The following is an 18,183-nucleotide window of genomic DNA, read 5'->3' as shown; positions in this document are numbered from 1 at the left end:
TAATGCTCTGATTATTGATTATTTGCTTTGCCTGGTCCACGTTGCAGATGAGAGTGCCCTCTTGAGGAAGAATGTGGTACTGTATGTAGAAAATTGCAGTGGACACGAAGCTCCGGCGCATTAATGAAGGAAGGTGTGAAAGATAATGCGCCTGCGATCGCCATTACAACTTGCTCTCGGAGAGGACTGTAATTAGATCAGACCCTCCTTTGTGCTGCAATGGCACCGAGCTGACCTGCCGACCTCCGAGTGATAACTGCAGGAGTTGAACTTTTGACATTGTTTTTGTTTCTCGAGTCTTGTGAAGGTTTTGACGGTACAGCCCTGGGACAAGGCGGGAATCCATTATCGGTAAAAGGAACGAGCTACTTTCTGTTTTTTTTCACAATTGGATTTAGATGTTTTTCAAATATTGTCGTACAACCAAACCTTAACCCCATTACGCGTGACCCTAATCCAAAGTGGGAATTGTGTGCTTTATTTTGAGCAATAAGTGAAACGAAATAGTTTAGTGATAAAGTAATGGACAATCGTGCTCCAATATTCATCATGCTAACCGGAATGTACTTCGGGCTGGTTGTGAAACACAGGACAGGTACCCTTGGAACAGCTGATTGGGTGTGGCCTCCCCAATTTTGTCTATTAGGTTCTGAGCTAGGTCTAATTTTCCTGGATCCGAGATCCGGTAAAAATAGTCTCGGATCTGGGTAAACTATTTGTGCCCATTAACGTAACTGATCTGTTTTTGTTCCTGAGACCAGGATTCAAACAGGGATGTAATTTCAACAAAAGGCCAGGGATAGCAGAAGTGACATCACATGACCCTTGACCTATTATGACATCACAGGAAGTGAAGTCATTTGACCCCACCCCCAAGTGACATCACAGGAAGTGATGGTACATGACCTTCCGATTCCTCTAAACCTGTGATTCCAGGCACTCTCTTTTCAGCCAGAGCCACCAAGGCACAGAGGGAGGGTGATTTGTCCAAGATCACACATTTGGGGAATGTAATTTTCCATATTCGACGTGGGGTGTTGTTAGGCAAGATTGTATGCAGTACCCTGTGGGAGACTGCACCAGCCTTGTCCTCTTGGCCATAGTTAACACAACTTTTGGTGTAAGTTTGTACTACACAAGTTGGTAGAGTGACTGAGCAGCCAGGCTTATCTCAAGAGGGGTCAAAGTGAGCTGTAGGGTTGCAATAGAGTTTCACAGTGTATCCAAATAACACTTACACTCAAGTTTTCTTGATTAAATAATGATTTATTGATTTAAACAGTCAGTTTGAATAAGCCTTCTTTGGAAGGGAGCAAATATGTAACACTTAAATATACTTCAAAATCCACACTCTCAGCTTCAATAAATCAGTAGATACCCTTTGGGGATTGCACACAGACACTTCCTACACCCTGAGGTGACTTCAATAGTTAGGACACTGTGGACAGAGGCGTTGCTTGGGGGGTGGGAGGGCTGAGGGGGCTATAGCTCAGGGACTTTTGGTTGTAGCCCCGGATAGAAGCTCAGGGGTTACAACCAAAAAGGCTAGCTCAGACCCCAGTCAAGACAGTCCCAAAATTAGCCTAGCACCGGATCGTTTCTAGACCTCGCAACAACCTTGACTGTGGACATTGATATATCACTGGTACATTTAAAGCAATACTGAGTTCGATGTGAAAAAGGAAATAGTTAGGGAAGGAAACAATGGTTGACAAGTTTCTTAAACAGTTAAGCCCTTTGGAACCCCCCTCCCCCGTCCCCAATGTAATGTAGATTAACCCTTTCCCAGCCATACAAGTAAAGAATGTATGACTTTTTGGAGGGACAGATCAAAACACAAATTCAGAGGTTAGAAGAGTCTTCAGAGAGCCAGGCCAGCCTATGTCAATTAAGCAAAGTCTAGGGGAGCTGAGGCACTTCTTGAGGGTAAGTAAAAAGTCTTGCACACTGTTATAGAGAGTTTTGTAGAAAAGAAATCACTGTTGAGCCACAAGCTGGGAGGATTGTGATGGGCAAAGAAGCACGTAACTCTGCAAAAGGCAGCAAATGCAAGTCTCAACTGAGAGCAAGGAAGTGACACAACAAGAGGTAAGTACCCCTTAGTTCACAGTACCTTAGGTCTGAAGAAATTGTTCCAGCTGGCTTTTGTTCCTGTTGTAGTATGTCAGATCCTGTTGTTCCTGGGCCTCAGTCGTGGGGACAGGACGGAGGAGGCCTGGGGACTCCTGTACTACGATTTGAAGGTCGGCGGCAGCAATGGGCAAAGTTCAGATCAGCGGCACTTCACGGTTTCAGCTTCTCGCAAATAGAACCACCGCAGTTCTTGGACGCCTTGTAGGCTTTCCTTGATTCTGGGGTTCAGCACTCTGTTGAGGTGGCTCAGGCTTGGTCAGCCCTGCTTGAAAGGATTCCAGAGGATCTTCCTGGAGCTCGGGTCCAGCTTAAAAACGATGAACTCGATTTTGGGCTTCTTGTCCCTAGGGACTCGGTTACTGCAGCAGCAATGGAAGTACAGCTAGCAAAGAGAGGATTTGCACTTGAGTTTGTCTTGGGGTCGATTGGTCCCACCAACCCAAGGGGAGAAGTCGTCCTTTGCAGAGCTTCCCTAGTCGAGGAACATTCAGAGCTTTGGCACTGCATCAGGGCTTCACCGGACAAACCAACGGTGCAGGAGCTGCAGCAAGCTTCTCTTCCAAGTTCTTCTTCGGATTCCTTCGTCCAGTGGTTGACTCGGATCTATGTGAATATAGCGATGGCTGAAAATGCTGACTTCTTTTATTAAACCCCTTTACACCACATATATATGCGGGGGGAGAACCCCCGCAGCCTCCTCATATTAATATTATTTTCTATATCCTTCCACATATATATATATGGTGTAAGGGGGGGTAAAAAAAAAAGACGTGGGCATTTTCCGCCGTCGTATTGTGAGGGCGACATTTTGGTATGACTCCGTTGACTCTGCCTTCCTTGCAAAAGACCTCACCTTTTATGCAAGTCTCTCTCATTCATTCACAGCCTATCACTAACACAGCAGGATGGCTGTCCTCCAAGGACTGCCAGCCGGCCAATCACCTTTGGGTGCATTCCTGTAACCAAGGGGATTAAGCACACAGGTTTTCGGGCAACTCCCTCACTTCCTGCCCCTACCAGACATACTGGAGCCAGAGGAGGGCTTCAGCAGTGAACCCCAACAAAGACAAAAAGAACATAGGGACCGAACCTAGTTTGGCACGCAGAGTAAATCTGACGAAGGACCTTTACAGCAAGAAATGGCGAAAAAAGAAGACCAGGGCCATTTTGACTGCAGCTGCAATTGCAGCCCGCGGTAAAAAAAAAAAAAACACAATGTTAGGAAAAAGTAAACCACTGCCACCAGCCATTAATTGTAGAAAGGGTAACATAAAAATGTTACATGAGAAAGTAGACAAAGGGGATACTAAGTAACCCCTCCAGCACTCTATGGAAGATAGTGTAAGCGGTGTCTAAAAAGTTACAAAAGGTAAGTAAAGTCAATTTCACTTCACTGCTCTTGAAAACAGTAGTTTAACCAGGAGAAGGTATTTAAACCTTTGGGAAATCTGAAAGTCTTCCCTGTGCCACTGCACTGAAGGTGCTTTGTGTCACAATGTAAAAAAGAGGATGCCTATGGAGTATATTAGACTCCAAAACCAAAAGAAAAATACATAGGAGAGTGTCTCACTCTCTCCAGGATAAAAATGAAGTCCTAAAGTCCAGCAAAAAGGCTCAGGGTCTCTAAGGTAGAAGGGAATTAGCTAATTTCTGAGAATTCTCCCTAACAGGCGTACATGTAAAACATACATAATGCAGTACTTGCAACAGGGTAACCGAAATCCCGAACGCAGGCTACAGCTAATGTATGAAACAGCTATAGATCAATGGACACAGCAGTACTCATTATGTGCGGCAACAATGTGTTAAACAAGCCAAAAAAGCACTAAGCTGGGGAGGCGTGCACTCTGTTTACCCAGGAGCAAAATGCTGCATGAGCAAGGTCTGCAAATTAAATCATTGACCAGGATTTAGCATCAACAAAGTTCCCTGGTTATAATTGTATCTATGAATCAGATACCACTACCATAGAAGAAACCTATTGTGTGGCTGTAAGCTGAGGCCACCTGTCTCCATGTGCATTTATCTTTAAGCTATGCGACAAGCAACCACATGTCTCCCACAACTCGAATATAGCACCTTAAAGGAATGGTTCGGTCAAAATTTTTTATTGCCCCTACGGGTCGGCCATGTGTTTTTAAGCCTAAGTCGCTCGATTTTAGAAGAATTTCCTACAGACCTTACCCTAGTTTTCGTCCATTAAACGCACGCGAAAACTGGCACAAGGGAGCTGCCATTTTGTGAAAATCCTATCATTTCCCCCATCGCCCTGGCTGACCTGCTTTTGCAGCACTAAATCATATCCCCCGCCCATGAGCCTGTCATCAGCAGACGCGTACCGCCCATTTCACAACGCCAAAGCACGTCTCGTGTCAACATTCGCTGCGCTTCAGCTAATAACGTGTCGCCATGGAAATGGCAGGACACCTCTTTCCTCAATAAGTATAAACAGACTGTTTCACAACACACAGCAGCAGATTTTCGATTCCATTCCTCTCTGTGTTACTTTGAGTATTATGTGACTCCTTTCTGTGCTCTGGTCAGCTACCTTCGTTGCTTGTAGCCCGTGTGGACAGATACCAGTACCACCGCTATCAATTATTTTAGTTTGTGCAACACACAATGGATACAATAATGCCCTACATGTACGAGCCCGAGTATACCGAGGAGGAACTACTGGAAAGGGAAACACGCGAAAACGATGGGGCTTCGGACAGCAGTTGGCAGGATGAATCAACGGATGAAGACACTGGACCTAGTCGCATGGACGGTGTTTCCACCTTGTGTACATGCAATCGGTGCAAGCTAATGCCGACCGAGGAGGAGAACTGCTGCTGCTGTGAAAACTCGGGATGCGTGGCCTACATTTCGGAAGGCGAGCCACGACCGCAATGCATCACCGAGCTGCCAGACTTCAGGGCAGCCTGCCTCACACGGTCCGTGTTGAGGATAATGATGGTGCTTATGCACGAACTTCGCGCACCTGTTCGTCCTCGTAATCCGAGTAATAAGTAAGTATACTCTGCTTGGGATGCCACTACTATTTCATGGTCTTCTACTATATCCAAAATTACATATACATATCATTGTAATGCATGAAAGTCGTTCAATAGTGTGCAGTGTCTAGATAGCATTTGTCCGAGCAGAATGCCATTAGTTACAAGAATTGTCATTGACAACAAACATTTATTAAAATGATCTTGGTCATTTAAAAACAGTTTGTTTCATTCCTTTTCACAGGTGGTACAGGCTGGTGGCCTATCGTTCCTTTACATGGTGGCTTCACGGGAGGCTTGGACACCGCGTTCGAAGAGTGATACCCGCTTGTGCCGTTCGTGCCATAAGAGAAACATTCCCGAGTGACAGTGGTCAGTACAGGGGATTTACTCTCGCTGTGCTGCAACCTGAACTGTACAATGTGTAAACTTTTGTATTTTTGTGTCATCAAAATAAGCTACAAAATAAAACACCACATATATTTTAACAACGGTTGTTTCGATTTTTTAAATCAATCAAGTGTGTTTCCATTCAAGGATGGACGTCAGACACCTGCGCTCGGAATGGGTGAAGTTCAGGTCGCTGTGAAGCAGGGTGGTCACTATCTAAGCTAACCAAATATATTATCAATAATGCATGCACTAAATAACACTTGTTCAAAGTCTTTCAGTCGGTTATGTCTCTATAAAAGTCATACATATATCAATACTATCAATGAACATTGGATTATACAGGCCTTAGGTCAAGGGTCTTGACCACTATAATACAGTGTTTGAAGTGTGGGTCTGTGCTCACAAGAATCTCCGATATGTGGCATTTGTTATTGATAGGCAACGATATACTGCAGTAGGGGTCTAATGTTAGTTGGGGATCTGCTAGGTGGCCATCATGGCGTGGTCAGTGGTCTGGCACATGAAGAGAATACCTTGCAGGGACACAGGGTCAGAATGGCAGTTACTTTCCACTGGCGAGGGTGCGTGGGCAAGGACACGTTTGTGGAGATGAACGAGCCATGTGCATGGTTCAAGCCGGTTCACATGCAGGACCGTGATCTCAGAGAGTGATGTGTTACATCTATTAGCTGTTGCAAATACCTCTGGAGTTATCCAGCCAGAGTGGGAACGAGGCTGTGGGCTATGTGCTCTGCGCGCTGTACTATCGCAGTGAGGCCTGGTCACCAAAATGGAGTTGAAAGGGGGTACAAAAATGGATGCCCCGTGTCCTTTAACATCACATAAGGGCAAGGGACGGGCGCAAACGGCCAAGGTGCCGAACAGCATGTACACTTCAAAAGGTATCCCACGCCCAGGGGCCATCGCTCACATGGCCTCCTCAGACCCCGTGTCTCCAGGCAGGCCTCCCCTGAGGCACGCCGCCCCCCTGCAATCCACATAAGTGTGTCTCCATTCAGCAGTCTTCCTGTGCCTTATCTGCACGCCCCAGGCCCATCCATCCCACCCCCTCTATCAGAGGCGGTTCGCACCCGGGGATGAGCGCTGGCATGGGGGGCAGGCCTCCAGGCAGGCCTCCCCTGAGGCAGGCCGCCCCCCCTGCAATAAACATAATACCACGACATACACACATCATTCATTCACAAACACACCCCTGTTTCTAATACTTTATAAACCACTTGATATGTCTCATGAGAACATCTTTGTGCTTTGCAAGTCAACTCCTGAACCTTCTACCTGAGAAGCACTGAGATCTATGCTAATCTGCTCGTCGCCGTGCTATCTGTGACCGCTTCGAGCAAACTCGTCAGTGTGGCCATCTACATGTTCTCCTGCAACATACCGCTCGGCCTGCTGAATCCAACTGTTTGTTGGTCAAGGTAAGGCCATGTATCCTAGTCATATTTCGGTCATTTTTACATTTCCATCTATTTGCTATTACAGTACCAAATAGAGCTATGGTCATTGGTCTCATTGCTATTGACTTGAGTTTCAATTGTTATGCTATCAATAGATCTATTTATTTTCATCTGTGTCAATTGTCATTGAATTGCATCCATCGGGGGTCCAGTCTATAATGTAAGCATGGTTCCTTTTCGTGCAAGACATAACAGAAATTTCTGTAACTTATGCAAATACTAAGCCGCACATCATGAACTGGTATAGTTCCGGCGACCAAAACAAACCTTGCATTGATCATGGTATGGTTCATTTACTTTTTTATGACATTTTTATTCATCAAGGTTTTATAATAATCTTGATATTTACTTTTCAGAATTTTCAACAACGCCTGCCTGTTCGATTAGCGGTTGCCCTTCGAAGACCCATGCTAAATCTGAAGGCACTACAATGCATGTATTCCCAAAAACTGTTGATCGAATAAGAGAATGGGTCAGACATTGCGGATATCCACTGGATGAGCTGGAAAGTAGAGTCCAACAAGTCTTTGAGGACAAGAGGGGTGATCGATACCGCATCTGCAGACGGCACTTTCCCTTGAACTTGTACACCACATCTTGGGTAACAAAGAAGAACGAACGCCGATCGACACGAAAATTGCTCGCAAACGCTATTCCCACTCTATTCATCCACAATCCGCCACTGGTGAGTCAAGTGTCCGTTTTTAGCTTTAGGCCTTGCAGTAGTGTGTAGGTAGCCGAATGGATTCATTGATATTTTAGGTCTTGTTTCCAATTTGTAATACTTTCGACATTGATATGAGTGTATAGCTTTTTGAATAATGACATTTATTAATATAATATTTTTAGATTTCATAACCCACAAACGAAATCTATATATGGGCACAGGGAACTGTGCTATATGTCGCATTACTCAAGTATTCTGTCTCCTTACATGGCAATTTTAAATATTGGCATTTCATTATCAAACAATAATTTACCTTTACAACCTCTTGACTATCCCTTGAATCTGAAGCAAGAACATTCTACTTCCGTCACATGCTCGCAGTTATCAACCACTTCTAGCGCGTATCAGGTAATCATACTTGGCTATTCCGCTACAGACTTGTTTTATGCATGTCAAGTAATAGTTTGTATGTATCGTGGGATTATTTTACCAATTGTTTGGTTAGTGCTTTTCAATTGATATACACCTTAGTTGTCGTCCCCTGGTGTTTGTTTTCAGTTATAATTAGTGTTATCCATACTAATGCAAGTACTGTCTTTCAGGGAGATGCTGAAGCGTCACCACATTGACAACAGCCCTAGATGTTCTTCAGCAGCTCGAGGTATGGATACTGACAGCTCAACTGACCGTGATCATCAGGACTGGAACACTTGTCGTTTGATTGTTCTACACCATGTTTGATTTGTGGTTAGCCGTTGATATGTACCTGTGCGGTCGACCCCAAGCGTGTGTTGTGTTTTCAATATTGTAATCCTTACTAATGCAAATACTATGTTTCAGGCTGTTGTTGACCCACGCACTTGATGCGGAGCCTGACATTCAAGTAATTCCGGTGGAAGCGGGACCATGCAGATACGAATCGGCGCAACAGCTTTCGGAAGTGCGCACCACATTGACAACAGCCCTAGATATTCTTCAGCTGCATGAGGTAAGGATACTGACAGCTCCATCGAGCGTGATCATATAACGTGATTCCATTTGCTATACTTTCTTCCCTATTAACACAAGTACTGTGTTTCAGGGAGATGATGGAGCTTCCACTACAATCACAAGATCACATTTAGATGATGCAGATGTAAAGATATCGGAGAAATAAGTCGATTAAATCTGATCATTTTTAAATATTCCTTTATTCTTTTAGATAATGCAACATTTGTGGTTATCTCTTTATATGTACCTGTGCCATCGACCCCAAGTGTGTGTTATGTTTACGATATTGAAAACCATACTAACGCAAGTACTGTGTTTCAGGGAGTTGCTGATGCCTCCTCTTCAATACAATCATTCGTGGCAGTCCACGTAGAGCCAGAGGTATGTATACTGACATCTCCATCGAACTAGGTCATCAGAGCTCGAATACTTGTCGTTTGATTGTTCCACATAATGTTTAAATCGTGTTTGGCTATTGAGATGTACATGTGTGTTCGTCCTCACGGGCGTTTTACGCTAACAATATTTTGATACACAGTAATGAAAGTACTATGTTTCAGGGAGTCGATGGAGCCTCATTCCGTGCTGTCTATGCGGATACAGAAAATATAGTCGTTGCAGCGCAAGAGGAAGGGGAGACATGCGGATACGTATCAGAGCAACAGCGTGCAGATGTTGGAGGTCGAGTCAAAAAAGTTGTAAAGAAAAGAAACCAAAATAAGGTTAGTTACAAACAGTTCATAACTTTAGAATTTTTTTTGTGCTGGGGACTATTTTATGTTTTTTTCCAGTCAATTGTACTATACTTTATCTTGTGTTTAAACTGAACATCCCTTTTCCAATCTGTCCTCTAGTTTCCCGTGGGTCTACAAACTATACATACACAGACAGTGAAGCGAATGAGAGATGTTGCTTGCCAGACCATTTACACTATGGAGGAACTATTAATTCAGACGCGGCGTGTTGAGACTCGGGATGCTCATGTCCAATGGCCAGAACATGAAATGAATGTGTCCGGAGAATCCAGCAAAGTTTTATTGGACCATTGCTACAGTACGACCGCACCGCCGCAACAACATGATACTGGAAGTATTGAAGATAGCTCTGAAGTAGTCGCAGATCAATTCACACAATCTACACCCGCCAAAAAATTGTCACCAAAAAAGCTGTCGACATTGTTGTGTTCTCCCATCAATGTTGAAGTAACAGATGTTAAAATGACAGAGAATGAACCAGCAGCAGCATTCACCGACGCATCAGAACTTGATAGCAGCGATATTTCTTTCAAATGTGGTGATATGTCCTCAACGTCACAGGCCGAATCAACTTTGACGCAGGATGACAGTCTAATGAAAGAGGGCAAATACATAGTATTCGACAGTTGTTTGATGGATATTATAAGTATGCTGAAATGTGGGCATTCCGTCAGAGGGAAAGTATGTGGGAAGCCATTGATTCATGTGACTCGTCAAAAACAAGGCAGTAACGTCACAATACATGCCGCCTGTAGATTACATCATACGTTCTCATGGTCTGCACAAACGATGCTGGGAAACTGCCAGCAGGCAATCTACTGTGTGCAGCTGCATCACTTTTTAGTGGCTCCAGTTTTAGAAAGTTCGAGTCTTTCTTTCAGTTTGTGGGACTCCATTTCATTTAAAAAACGCAGTACTACAAATACCAACATGATTATCTGTTTCCTGCCATTAGTGATGCTTGGAAAATTGAACAATTGTCTCTAGCAAGTACATTCGAAGGCAAACGATTCAGGCTAGCTGGCGATGGACAGTGCGACAGCGCTGGATTTTCTGCCAAGTACTGCACCTACCACTTTCAGGACATGGATAGTAAGAAAATTGTGAGTTTGGTGGTCGTGCAGGTAACACAATGTACATCCTCAGTGGCCATGGAGAAACTAGGATTTATAAAATCAGTGGAATATCTACAATCGAGGGGAATGCACATCGACCTCATAGGCACGGACAGACACGTTTCAATTGCCAAGACAATGAGAGAGCAGTTCCCACATATTAAACATCAATTTGACGTATGGCATCTTGCTAAATCAATCAATAAGAAAATCTCGGCAGCAGGGAAAAAAAAGGTTTGGAAAGTATTTCAAAGTGGTCCCAGTCTATCAGCAACCATCTTTGGTGGAGCTCCAAAACTTGTGAAGGGTCAGTGGAAATACTACTTGAAAAATGGTGGTCACTGATGCACCACTGTACCAACGTGCACCGCTGGTCAGAAAACCTACATTTCCACCAATGTGAACATGGCCCTTTATCCCCAGTGGAGGCACGGAAGAAGCAGTGGTTGAATCCATCTTCACCGACACACAAAGCCATTGAGAAGATTGTTTTCGATAAAACTCGATCAAGAGATTTGAGGGTACTGACAGAATTCTGTCACACAGGATGTTTGGAGGTGTTCCACAATATGTGCCTAAAGTACAGGCCAAAGCGCTTGCATTTCAGCATACAGGGCATGAGACATAGGACTTGGCCCATAACGAGAATCTCGGCCGTGAACAATCTAGGACTAAGCGTAATGTAAGGATGCCTCGCTACACTAAGGCCTTTTCAAAAAGAAGTAAGCAATGGGTGATCAAACCAGTCTATGAGGAAATGGAGTTCGACTTTGTCAAAAGCCTTATTGTTGCTGTATTAGAGAAGCACAGATATGGAATTTTGAACGTTTCTGTGCAGAGCACTGATCCATTGCCACCCAACATTGCCAATGTGCCATGTCCACCCAAAGGAGTGCTGGTTGTGAAGTACAAATCCCGGTTTAAATAATTGTAATACGATTGTCTTCTTGTAAATAAATTTTATTGTACAGTGTGCATACAAAGTACGCTAACCCTAACCCCTACCTTCACCATCCTGGGTGCCGAACTACCTGGGTGTCATCTTTGAATTCTCTCTCTATTCACCTCATATTGCTGACCTTGTCTATTTGTGTATGTATATATTTTTGTTGATGTAACTAACTTTCGCAATCTCTTATAAATGCTGGGCACTGTTAACCGAGGGGAGGCTTGAGTATTGCAAATAATAAAACAAACAAACAATAAATCTCACTTTCAAATCAACTGCTCGGGTACTTTATACTTTCACCTGACAATCCCCAAAAAATTAAAAGTCTCAATAGTTATGGTTCTTTGGGGCTTCAAAGCTCGCAGACAACGAGGACAAAATTGGGGCCTTAGAACGCGCCAAGCGAGCCGTTGCAGATGGGAGAGAAGCCAGTTCGCATTTGCACATTGAGGAACACTACATAGATGGATTCGAAACTTCAAGTTCTCACAGATGGCTTTACTACGGGATGTTGCAAAGAAAGAATGTATGCTAATTTCTAGGGAAGGTCAGCGGCTTTGATTTTCAGCTCGCGCCCTGAAGAGGCCCACAACTCGCACTGGCAGTATAAGGTTCTATTGTTTTTTGACCTTGAGAGACAGGGACCATGCAGAAAGAACTTCATTTGAAGGGGGATTTGGGGGGCGCGATAACGTTTGAGACGATAAGGCAGAAAATTCTTAAACTAGACCGAGTTTCATGTTAGTTCAGTATACGAAAAATCGTTGTCAAGAGCACAGTGGGATTTACGGACTGCATTACGCAGAGACACAATGGAAATTGCAAATATAATGTAAGTAACTCTTTAGACGCTTTTATACCGGAATGAAGAATTAATGAATGGCTGCATGAATAAATGAATGAATGAAGAGCTTTTGAAAAGGTTTGTGGGATCATCCTTGTAGCGGGCACATGGGCATGCAGGTCCACATTCCACACGCATGTAGACAAAAAGTCGTTTCACATTGTGTACCAACCTCGATTTATTTAGTTAGTTTTCGCATTGATTTTAGAGCCGAACATACTCCATTGCACTATACTTGAATGCAAATAGTTTCAGCTTGGCCGTAATAAATAAAATGAATAATATTAATAAAGATCGGCTGGCGAGACTAATTATAAATTGTATGTTTTCGAAATAGGTACATACTCCTGTTTTGCCCCTGCCACCAGTTTCAGGCACCTGCAGACGGTTTCTTCAGCCGCCAGCTGCAGCTTAATGTAAACAACTGCACCATTCTGATGATCTTATGGGACGATCGCCAAGGGCCCATATGCCCTTACGCGGTACTAGCGGCTGGAAGCAACATATCAACCTTTACGTTGGCCTAGTGCCTATTTGATGGAACAGCCTTGCGGTTCAACGTGGGACAAAAGTGCCTCTTTGAACGAAAACCAACACCCTGTGTACCATAAAGGAACTGCGCGTGACTCACAATAAAATTTTAAGGATTTGTGGATAGAGATAAAAGAAAATAAATGACTTTCAGAGTTCATATGTCAATTGCTGAATATTCTATAAACATTTAATGTCAAATAAATGTACTTTACCAAATTTACTGTGTTGCTGTTTGATTTTAAAGTACAGTTTCATATTCCGAATTGTGGCGCGCTGTGTTGTGAGCTTATCTGTGTTGGTTTCCGGGTTCTGTGTGAAGTCGCGTAGAAGACGACTGGGTGCGTTTGCCTACGCAGCACAGTAACGTCACGGAGAGAGGCGGGGAATATGAATGTTTTGATAATGTCAGGCTCCGGGGCGGGGGATATGATTTAGTGCCGCAAAAGCAGGTCAGCCAGGGCGATGGGGGAAATGATAGGATTATCACAAAATGGCAGCTCCCTGGTGCCTGCTTTCCTAGCGTTTAATGGACGAAAACTCGGGTAAGGTCCATAGGAACTTTTTCTAAAATCAAGCGACTTAGGCTTAAAAACACATGGCCGACCCGTAGGGGCAATACACATTTTTGACCGAACCATTCCTTTAATGTCCAAGGCTTTGATACATGATCCTTCAATTGTCCCTGGCTGCTATCAGTTTCATGAAAGAAATGTTAGTACTCAGTAAAGAATGTCTCTTGTCGAGAGCTTTATTAGATGTGTACCAACTATGTAAGGTACTACATTTTAATATTATCCCTGGGAGACTTCTAAAATCGTTTTTAAGATTGTTGTTAAATGCAAATTTGGAACTGTCTTTTATATGTGTATCACATGTTTTAATAGCAAGTTTGGGATTTTAACTTGGTAATATGTACTTGTTGTTTCATGATTTGTGTATATATGTGAAATGTTCCTTGAGAACTATAACACAAATAAATAAAAAAAGACATTCTTCAATCTTTTTATCCGTTGCAGAACGGTTTCGTTTTAAAATAGAAGTGTAGGAAGAAGTTGAAACTTGCACTTTCAGTGCGCTGTACCGGACGTTCCCTTAAACAGCAGGTGCAGGTGTTTTGGGGTTTGTATTGGGCATGGGTGGGGGCGTGGCAATGGGGTTTGTGGGGAGCGGTGCAGACCAGTAGGGAACATAGTTCCACTACTTCTTTTCGTACACTTAGACCACTGGTTATAATAAGAAAAATATAGGCCGCTACACCAAAAAGTCTGTCTAGCGAGGCAATACTACTTATCATGCTTGCTTTAACACGCACACGCACACACACCCCACACCCATACATCTCTTCATACTCATCATTCACCACACAGGCATGCATCCACTCACCCAGAACATTCACACCCATTGACCCACCAGTCACTCACCCATATACCTTCTCTCACATCCACCCACCCACCCAGAACATTTACACACACAAACACACACACATACTCACTCACATTCCTACTCACATACCTACCATTCACTCACCCATAAACCTCTCACATCCACTTGCACTGCATTCTCCACACAGGAACGCACCCACCCACCCACCCAGAACATTCAAACACACACTATCACATTCCTACTCATTCACCCACCACTCCCAGACCATACATCTTCTCTCACATCCACTCACTGCATTCTCCGCACAGACACGTACCCATCCATAACATTAAAACACACTATCAAATTCATACTCATTCACCCACCAGTCACTCACTCATACACCTTATCTTACATTCACTCTCACTGCATTCTCTACACAGGCACAGATACAGCCACCCACCCATACCATTCAAACACACACTATCACATTGATACTCATTCACCCACCACTCACTGACCCATAGCACATACATACATCTGACACGCACGTAACACATGCAAAATACACACCACATTTAAAAACAAAGACTTCTTACCTGTTCCGTCACTCCAGGCCACCCTCGGCTCATCTGTGCTGCTCACAAACAGCTACCTGGAAGCTGGGAGAGCTTCCAGGTTCCTGTATATGAGCCGCGAGTAAGCTAGAGGAGAAGGGGTTGGAGCTGAACGTGGCTTGTGACACGTGCCACATGTCATGGTCAGCTCCAACCTCTACTGAGCATTTCCTTCTTGCGCTGCAAGCCCCAGCCCAGCCTTTGCTCTGCTGGGTGAGGACTGGGTTGCGCCCCCCCAGACTTGGTGTTTTGGACTCCCCGCACCGCAGGTGCTGCGGAAGCCCCCACAACGCCAGTACTTCCGTTGAAAAAAATATGTATGTATATATTTTTTTAAATACAGGGGTAGCAAGAGGGACCGAAGGGGTAGCAAGGGAGACCAAAGGGGTCGTGGCTGCGACCCCTGGCAACCTCCAAATGACAACCTTGGATTCAAACTGGATCAGCAGGACCAAAGTGGAGTACCTTAACCACTAGACTACAGGAACTACTGTTTGGAAGACTTGTGATTATTTCTTTCAGGATTTGGAGCAATGTGGCACCTCCAAGCATGCGCATGTCCCAAAGTATTGAAAGCTCTGCGGCTATGAATTAAATTCCATTAACAATGTGATCTAGCAGTCTCAGTGGCTGTGCATCCCCTCTCATGAATGAGCATAAATCATTGTTTCAATTTAGTAAAGTTGTTTATTCCAAAACAGGTCCAAATTTGGATTGTCAGTTTGCATATGCCCAAGTGCCAACATGTGTTTCGTCTTTTGCCCAATCAGGCTAAACTAAAGACTAGCACTAATACAGTGGTTTTGATATAGTGAAATCACACCAAGGACTTTATTAATCTGCGCATGGTTGGAGGTGCTACAGTGCTCCATGTTTTAAGTATAGGCTGTGGGGACGCCTATAGGCACCCACCGAAGCAGCAGTCCACCAAGTACTAATATTTCCCCACGCGCGGCGGAACCAAGTTTGCCCCACTCATTTCTGACGTTCCTTTCAGGATTCTACTCTGCAGAAAATATTCAAAAAGCAGCTTTGTACATTTAAAAGATGCGCACCTTTTATAATTTGCTCACAACATTACAGGAAATTCATCCCTTCTTTAATAATATATTACTTAATCTCCTGAAATATAAATATTTATTTATGGGGAGTGCTGAGAAAAATCTTGTGAGTTCCCTTCACCTGAACCTACAACCCCTGCGCTTGCTTCTAACTGCCCTGCCCCTCCCCCCGTACCTCCTCCCACCCCTCGCCCGCCCGTGGCTGGTGGATCCCACAGTTAATCATTTCCATTTCTAGCAGGGAGATCCCAACAATAGGACAGAAAGAACTGATGGACGTAAAGGTATGCCTGTTTCAGAGCTCGTTAGAAATGAATCACTGGGGAGCACAGAAAAACATGACTGGAGGCCCCCATCCGTCTGACATAAGTCTAGTCGAGAGCTCCGATTGGGTGCCGCAGAGTCATCACAGTCAGAGGAAGTGAGCCTATGTAGATGCAGAGACAACATGTAGCTGCTGAAACGTTCACAGAATCTGGACACTCGGTTCTAGGTGTGATGCACACTAGAAAGGGGGAGGGCTCTGTTGAACATCCTGTGAGTCTGTCCATAAAACGTGGAACGGTAAAAACGGATGCATGGGAAATTGTGTATAGAGGAAATGAGGTCATGGCCATCCCATTCATGCTTCTCTACTCATAGAAGTTGATAATGGTGGTGAATTTTGAGGGGCTGTGGAGAGGGAAATTAAGAAGAGGTCTGTGGAGTCAGAGTTTGTGGAGCCAACTGCTCAGCCGTGCTTTGCAAGTGATCATTCGAGATGGTGCACAAACACTCCATTGAAATGGCACTCACCACGCCTCCAACCTCCTCATTGCCTCCACGTCCCTCTTCCTTGTGCCAGTGCTACCTTTTGAACCCTCGCCTCACACACAATTACCATCTTTATTTTTCTTCTGGATGTAAATAACCACCCACTTACCCACAATTCAGGGTTTAAAAAGTGCCTGAGCAGGCAGTGCACTGGGCAGCAGCAGCATCAGGCCTCCCTTGTCCCTCTTCCAGGGTTGGCAGATTTACGGCACACGGGTTGGCTTGCTCTTGGACCACTGTGTGTTGTGGATGTGTAATTGAGCAAAAACCTGCGGGCCAGGAGCCAGGATGGCGAGTATGCTCTTGGGCACCCTGCACGGCAAATGGGCACTGACTGAGCAGCCCTCTGTGGTCACAGTAGGCCCTGGGGAGCGGGCAAGCCATGCCTGCCGCCTGCCAGGTAAGGAGGTCAGGGGGGAAACTGTCCAGAAGGAGGTGGCCACCGCAGTTAGTGATGTCATTTTATCTGGCTACAGGGGTGCTGCAGCTGGCAGGAGGCCTTCTCTGAAACGATGGCAGACGCAGCTCAGGGGAGCAATTAAAAAAGGGCACGTTGTAGTTCAGGCCCCTCATAGGCTTGAAAATTCTCCAACTCAAAAAATAAATAAAGTTCAGCTGCCCATTGGGAGAAAATAAGTCGAACTTATGTAGCACTAAAAGATCACAGTTTAGTTCCTGAAAGACTGTTAAAAGCAGAACATCTCAGAGAGACAGTAAGGATGCCAACATTAAGGAATATGAAGTGAGTCCTCCTCCTCTTCCTCAGGCTCTCCCACAGGGCCCTCAGACTTTGATGGGGAGGCAGAGAGCATGTGCTGCTAGGGAGGTAGTGATGGCCCAGGATGGCTCTCAGAGCCGGTGGTGGCTTCGGAACCCAACTCAGGCAATGTAAACTGACCACCAAGCAGGGCCCCTCGATGGATTCTGGCAGTAAAAATGAGCATCCTTCTGGAATGGAAGGATCCCAGCCATGTCCCGCTTTATGGCCAAGTGATAGCCACGGAAGGCCTTTTCTCTTGGAAGCAGTTGCTGGTGGTGACGGTCTGGTCAGGTGGTGAGCGATCCGGTGAATACAATGTCAATGCGAAGTCCATGAGGGTGCTCATCCGGCCCCTGGGTTAAGGTATATGGATAGCCAAAGCAGTTTGTGGGGCTTCTAGTAGGCATGTAAAGCCATAGTGGATGGTTTAGCTTGTAATATTATTCTGGAGGATATGCGGGAGCAGGTGAAATATTTCTGACTCGGCTTAGAATGGGTCTGGGTTACAGCCCTGGTCCGGGCATAGATTGGCGGGAACTAAGAGCAGCAGCAGGCCCCATTCGTCCCTTCTCCAGTGGGGGCAGAGGTAGGGAAAGAATAATGATATGCTCTTGGACCTCCTGTGGGGCAAGTGGAGTGGAAACTCACTCGTGGTCCAGGGGCTGGGTCTAGGCACTGCGCCATACTCCCAAACCCTTTCGATAAGGGCAGGGATT

The sequence above is a fragment of the Ambystoma mexicanum genome, chromosome 3p (assembly GCF_040938575.1).
Source record: "Ambystoma mexicanum isolate Mex_15411 chromosome 3p, UKY_AmexF1_1, whole genome shotgun sequence".
NCBI classification, from domain to species: Eukaryota; Metazoa; Chordata; class Amphibia; order Caudata; family Ambystomatidae; genus Ambystoma; species Ambystoma mexicanum.
This window is presented reverse-complemented; position numbering follows the sequence as displayed.